Genomic DNA, 7,503 nt, shown 5'->3' on the forward strand with positions numbered 1-7,503 from the left:
TCAATCAATGTGTTCAGTAGCTCAGTCATGTCTGACTCTTTGTGACCCCATAGACTGCAGCATGCCTGGCTTCCCTGTCCTTCACCATCTCCCGGAGCTTGCTCAAACTCATGTCCACTGAGTCAGTGATGCCATCCAACCATCTCTTCTCTATCATCCCATTCTCTTCCTGCCTTAAATCTTCCCCAGCATCAGAGTCTTTTCTAAAGAGTCGACTCTTGGCATCAGGTGGCCAAAGTATTGGAGCTTCAGCTTCAGCATCAGTCCTTTCAATAGAAATCAATAGAAATGGATAGAGGCCAGACAAGAAATTCAGGCAAGACTTTACTAGGGGACTTCTCTAGTGGTCCAGTGGTTAAGAATCTGCCTGCCATCGCAGAGGACATCAGTTTGATCCCTGGTCTGGAAAGATTCTGCATGCCGCAGAGCAACTAAGCCTGTGCACAACAACTGAAGCCCCCTAGCCCTAGAGTCTGTGCTCTGCAGCAAGAGAAATCACTGCAAGGAGAAGACCACAAACTGAAACTAGAGAGTAGCCCCTACTTCTTGCAACTGGAGAAAATGCCAAGAAGTAACAAAGACCCAGTGCAACCAAGAATAAATAGATAAATGAAAAAAATTTGAAAGGCTTTATTGCGGCAGTTCCCTTGCTGGCTGCAGGAATGAGTGAAAACAAGTAACAGGCTCCCCAATGGAGGTGGCAAGCTTGTTCCTTATCCGGGGTGAGGTGTATGCAAGGGTCGGGCTGGAGGTGGGGCTTAGGTGGTTTGCCCACCCCTCTATAGTGTTGAGTGCAGTACCCTGCTTTTGCACCCAGCTCTTCAGAAACGGCAGTTGGGTTTTTTGTCTTTGTATCTTTGGGTCCAGAATTTGCCCCAACTGTGCCTTCACACAGTTATTTTTAGTCCCATATAGTTTCTTTGTATTTTGTAGCTGGAGGAGAGGTGGGTCCAGGTGCAAGCTTTGCAACAAAGGGTCCCAGGTCCCAGGCTTGTCTCCAACTCAGATGCCAGACAGGAGACCAGGTTGTCTCCTGCGCTTCCAACCAACTGGCTGGAGAAGGAGTTTGCCAGGACCCTCTCCTCAGGTGCGATTCATTTGTTAGAGCAGCTCACAGAACTCAGGGAGACAGCTTCCTTAAATGTTACTGATTTATTATAAAAAAGAGGTCCCTAACCTTTGGGTTCTAATACTTAATGATCTGAGGTGGAGCTGATGTAATAAGGATAAAGATAAAATGCACAATAAATGGCATGCATTTGAATCATCTTGGAACATCCCTTCTTCCTGGGGTCCATGGAGAAACTGTCTTCCAGGAAATTGGTCCTTTGAGCCAAAAAGGGTGGGGACTGCTTTTATCAAGGGATGTGATAAAGGATGCAGATGAACCTCCAGATGAAGAGATGCCTAGGGCGAGGTATGTGGGAAGGGACACAGAACTCTCATGCTCTCTCTCCAAGCCCCTCCACGTGTTCACCAGCCAAGAATCTTCTGCACTTCCTTGGAGGTCCAGTGGTTAAGACTCTGCGCTTCCACTGCAGAGGGCACAGATTCAATACATGGTTGGGGAACTAAGATCCTCCGAAAACAAATTTAAAAAATTCTCCCTGAGCCCTGTAGTTTAGAGATTTTTATGGAGGCTTCATCATCACATAGGCACAATCCATTATTAATTCTATCTCCACCCTTCTCCCCTACCTGGAGGACGGTGGTGAAGCTGAAAGTTTCAAGTTTCTAATCATGATGTGGTTTTTCTGGTGACCACTTCTAGCCAGAAGCCCACCCAAAGTCATCTCACTAGAAAAAAAGACTCTCCAGCCAACCAGGAAATTAAAAGGGACTTAGGAACTCTCACCAGAAACTGGGGGGCAAAGACTGTGTGTGTGTGTATGTGTGTGTGTGTGTGTGTGTGTGTGTTCAGTCGTGTCCGACTCTTTGTGACCCCAGGGTCTGTAGCCCATCAAGCGCCTCTGTCTGTGGAATTTCCCAGGCCAGAATACTGGAATGGGTTGCCATTTCCTTCTCCAGGGAAACTTCACCACCCAGGGAGCAAACCCACGTCTCCTGAGGCTCCTGCATTGCAGGTGGATTCTTTACCACTGAGTCACTAGTATGTATTTTTTCCTATTATTTCACAAATATCATTTATATACCATGAAACTTACCCTTTTAAATGTTTAACTTTGGACTTCCTTGGTGGTCTATTGGTTAAGACTCTCTGTTTCCCTTGCAGGGTACACAGGCTCAATCCTGGTTGGGGAACTTAGGAACTGTGTGCCACCCAGAGCAGCCAAAAATAAATAACTCATTGAATTTTAGCACATTCACAAGTTATACAACTGTCACTCCATCCAATGGTAGAATAGTTTAATCACCAGAAAACAAAGCCTGTGACCTTTATAGTCACCCCCCACCTGCCCAGCCCCCGACAATCTGGACCCACCCTCTGTCTGTGGATCTGCCTGCTCTGGACGTTTTGCATCAGTGGGATCACTCCTTGTGTGTCCTCCTGTGTCTGCTTCTCTCACTGACTTTCTCTAGTCGGGGTGAGCGGGGGCTACTCTCTCGTTGTGGTGCTTGGGCTTCTCGTTGCAGTGGCTTCTCTTGTTGCGGAGCATGCGCTCTAGGGAGCACGGGCTTCAGTAGTTGCAGCTCCCAGGCTCTAGAGCACAGGCTCAGTAGTTGTGGCGCATGGGCTTAGTTGCTCCTGGACATGTGGGATCTTCCCTGACCAGGAATCAAACCCGTGTCCCTTGCCTTGGCAGGAGAATTCTTTACTACTGAGCCACCAGGGAAGCCCCTATTGAGTTTTTTTTTTCTTTTTAAAAGTTTGAATTGTAAGAGTTCTTTAGTCTTCTAGATAAAGCCCCTTTTCAGCTGTCTCCATGTAAACAGTTTCTCCTGCTTTGTGGGTTGTCTTTTCATGTTCTCAATGGCGTTCTTGGAAGCACCAAAGACTTTCATTCTGATGATGTGACATTTATCTAAATGATGTACATTCTTCGGAATTCCCTGGTGACCTAGTGGTTAGGACTCTGCGCTTTCACTGCCAAGGGCCAGGGTTCAATCTCTGGTTGGGAAACTGAGATCCCACAAACCACAAGGCGCAGCCAAAAAAATTCTTGTGCCTGTGTTTTGAGGGACAAGTATTCTCATTTCTCTTGGCTATGCATGTGGGAACGGAATCAGTGGGTCACGGGATAAGTGATTGATAGATTTAGTCATTGATGCTAAACAACTTTCCAAAGCATTGTAAGGATTTACAATCACATGAGCGGTGGAAGAGAGCCCTGGTATTATCTATCCTTGCCAACACTTGGTTTTGTCAGCAATGTTTGTTCAGTTAATACACACACATAAGGCTATAGTCATGGTGTCTACGTGGCATGGAGGTGGTTTGCCCTGATCACTCAGAAGATCAATGGCAGAGCACCAGCCATCTGGCTCACAGCCAGAAACACCTCTGCTTCTGCTGTTAATGTTCACACTGCTATATTTAAAATGGATAACCAGGACTTAGATGGTGGCTCAGGCGTAAAGAATCCGCCTGCCAGTGTAGGAGGTGCAGCTTCGATTCTTGGTCTGGGAAGATCCCACGTGCCACAGAGCAGCTAAGCCCGTGCGCCATAACTATTGAGCCACCCGGCCATGAGCCCACATTCCACAATGAGAGAAGTCACCACAATGAGAAGCCCACATACTACAACAAAGAGTAGCTCTCATTCTCTGAAACTAGAGAAAAGCCCACGCAGCAGTGAAGATCCAGCACAGCCAAAAATAAATAAAACAATTTTTTAAATAAAAAGTAAAATGGATAACCATCAAGAACCTAGTGTATATATACCACATGCAACTCTGCTCAATGCTATGTGGTAGCCTGGATGGGAGGGGAGTTTGGGGGAAAATGGATACATGTATATGTATGGCTCAGTCCCTTCTCTGTTCAGTTGAAACTATCATAACATTGTTAATCAGTGACACCCCAATACAAAATAAGTTTTATATATATATTTGGCTGCACCAAGTCTTAATTGCATCATGTGGAATCTAGTTCCCTGACTAGAGTTTGGGAGCATCTAGTTCCCTGCATTGGGAGCTTGAAGTCTAAGTCACTGGACCATCAGGAAAATCTCTGCTCCTGCCTTTGAAGGTTGGAGTCCCTAAGGTTGTGTCTGGTTCGTGTCTGGTGAGTGATTAGACACCTCCAAGCCCCAGAGACACCAGTTAGGCTGCCGGGAGCCCCTGGTGGCTGTGGAGGGGATCCCAGCAAAGAACTCATCATCTTGCATCATCCATGGTACCCGTAACCATGGGCACCAGGCAGGTCTGCTGAGAGGACACGGACAGCGGGCAACTCCTGTCATGGCTGCGGTGTGAGTTGGGCTGCCAGGGAGGTGATTAAGGGGCCTCGAGGGGCCTGTGCACAGCCGAGGCTCCACTGGGAGCTCAGCGATGAGATCCTGAGCTTTGGTTTCACTAGTCCTAACCTGGGGTTGTTGTATTCCCTGTTGGCCTCATCTCACGGGGAGAAGAAAAGACAGCGTTGACAGAAAAAAAAAAAAAAAAAGAAGGAAGGGCAAAGGTGTTAATTATATTGACTTTAATAATGACAATAGAACTTCCCTGGTGGAAGCGTTGAGTCCACGCTTCCACTTCAGGGGGCCCAGGTTCGATCCCTGGTTGGGGAACTAAGATCCTACATGTTGAGCTGTCAAAAATAAAAACAAAGAGGTTAAGCTCAAGTTGGGATGAGGATACAAGGTCCTGTTTCCTTGGAAACTACCGAATGGAATGTTGTGTCTAGACATCTTTTACTTGAAGCTCTACATCTGGGCTGGAAATCCAGGCTGCTTCTCTGGTCAAAGTGACCTACAAGGGGTTCATACCCTGCAAGAAGGAGTAAGATGTTGCATTGTCACCAGTGGGACTCAAAATAGTGACAAGAGTCTATAATTTTAGAGAACAATGTGGTCCCGCCCTGTATTCTCATGTGATTTGTTGTTGTTCAGTGGCTAAGTCATGGCTGAGTCTTTGTGACCCCATGGACTGTAGGACATCAGGCTCTTCTGTCCATGCCATTCTCCGGGCAAGAATACTGGAGTGGGTTACCATTCCCTTCTCCAGGGAATCTCCCTGACCCAGGGACAGAACCAAGGTCTCCTGCATTGCAGGCGGATTCTCTACTGTCTGAGCCACCAGGGAAAACCAGGGAAAAGTGTGGGGAAGAGTAGATTTATGTTGGAGAAACCTGATAAACACACCTCAGCCAGGTGATCAACACCAGCATCCACTGTGACAAGTCGTATAATGGCATGGATAACTGATACCATATGCTGAGAAGGGCCCTTTGTCTCTACGGTGTCCTCCTTCCTAAAAACTCATCACCCTGGTCTATTCATAAGAAAAACACCAGATAAGCCACCATTGAGGGATATTCCAGAAAATTTCCAACAAGCATTCTGTAAAACTGTCAGAGTCATCAAAAACAAGAATTTCTGAGAAACTGTGTTAGCCAAGAGGTTCTTAAGAGAATGAATGGGACAACTAACTGTCATGTGGTAACCTGGGTGGGAACCTGAGACAGAAAAAAGACACAGAATTGGAAAATCCACAGAGACAGAGAGTAAAACCTAGAATAATGTGTACCAGGGGCTGCGAGAGTGAATGGTTCATGAGGAACGAGTTGCAGTTTGGGAAATTGAGAAAGTTCTGGAATGAGATGGTGAAGATGTTTTCACAACACTGTGAATGTATTGAGTATGACTGAATCACTTTAAATGGTTAAAATGATAAATTTTATATTATGTGTATTTTTTAAATTTTATTTAATTTAACTTTACAATATTGTATTGGTTTTGCCATATATCAAAATGAATCTGCCACAGGTATACATGTGTTCCCCATTCTGAACCCTCCTCCCTCCTCCCTCCCCATACCATCCCTCTGGGTCATCCCAGTGCACCAGCCCCAAGAATCCAGTATCGTGCATATTTTACCACATTTTTTAAAAAAGCACATCTAGAAATGCCAGGAGTCCTATATGGTTGACCAGATGGTTTCTGGAAGGTGCCATAAGGTCAAAATAGCAGAAGAGAATTTGCTTTTTTGTATTTTTCCCTTGTTTTTAATCGGCATGCTCAAACCAACTGGTATAATTTGAGGCCCAAATCTGGACACATTTTTTTAAAAATTATTTTTTGGCTGTACCATACAGCATGCAGGATCTTAGTTCCTCAACCATGGATTGAACCCATGCCCCCCACTGGGGAAGCACAGTCTTGACCACAAGGGAAGTCCCATACCTGGACACTTGAAAACTTTGTGTTAGTCTTTCAGTCATGTCCAACTCTTTGTGACCCCACAGACTGTAACCCACCAGGCTCCACTGTCCGTGGAATTCTCCAGGCAAGAATACTGGAGTAGGTAGCCATTCCTTTCTCCAGGGGATCTTACCCACCCAGGGATCAAACCCAGGTCTCCTGCATTGCAGGCAAAGTCTTTACCATCTGAGCCACTAGGGAAGATAATTCCTAAGAGATGTGTTAGTAAAAGGGAGTGTTTCCTTTAATCACAGGCCTCCCCTATTGCACATCCGTCGGGAGTCTCTGGATGTGAAAATATTGAGAAGTTCCAGGAACAACCTAAGCTCTTGGGCTGCCCTAGAACTCAAGGATGACCCCCAGCTTGAGACCAAGTAAGAAGTTGGAAATAGGGAGACCTGGGTATAGTTAGCAAGACATACTAGGAGCTAGAACCTCAGAAACCCAAACCCCTGGCCAAGAGAGATAAGCTGGGGGGGATACAGGAAACGGGGGTGTTTCAGTACCACGGAGAGCTCTGAGTTACCCAGAGGGAGCCTAGAATCCATATTCTGCTGAAATGGGGAGAACGTAGCAGTGTAGACCAGGGGGCAGAGGAGGTGCAATCTCAGACCCCAGGGACTTTGTGGTGGGTGTAGAGTGCCCTGAAAGGGCTGCACCTTTTACTTAGTGAGAGATGGGGTTTCTGCTTTTCTAAACTCTGCATTCAGCCCTCCATTGCCTTCCTCCTGCTCACAGGCACTTGGGACCCTGCTCATCACAGCCCTGGTGACTGGCATGGAGTTAGACAGACCAGGCCAACCACGGACCAGCTCCTTGTGACTCAAGCAAGTCAATGGATCTATTACATAAAGGGGAACCCCTTCCAGGGCCCGAGAGTGGGCTCTTGTCTAACACGTGGAAATGAATCATCCAAGGAGACAACACGTGCTGACAAACAAGAGATTTTATTGGGAAGTAGTGCCTGGGTGGAAAGCAGCAGGGTGAGGGAACCCAGGAGAATTGCTCTGCCATGTGGCTTGCAGTCTCGGGTTTTATGGTGATAGGATTGGTTTCTGGGTTGTCTTTGGCCAATCATTCTGACTCAGGGTCCTTCCAGGTGGCACATGCATTGCTCAGCCATGATGGATGCCAGCGAGAAGGATTCTGGGAGATAATCAGACCTGTGGCATCTCCTTTTGAC

Source organism: Bos mutus, chromosome 7, assembly GCF_027580195.1.
Source record: "Bos mutus isolate GX-2022 chromosome 7, NWIPB_WYAK_1.1, whole genome shotgun sequence".
Classification (NCBI taxonomy): Eukaryota; Metazoa; Chordata; class Mammalia; order Artiodactyla; family Bovidae; genus Bos; species Bos mutus.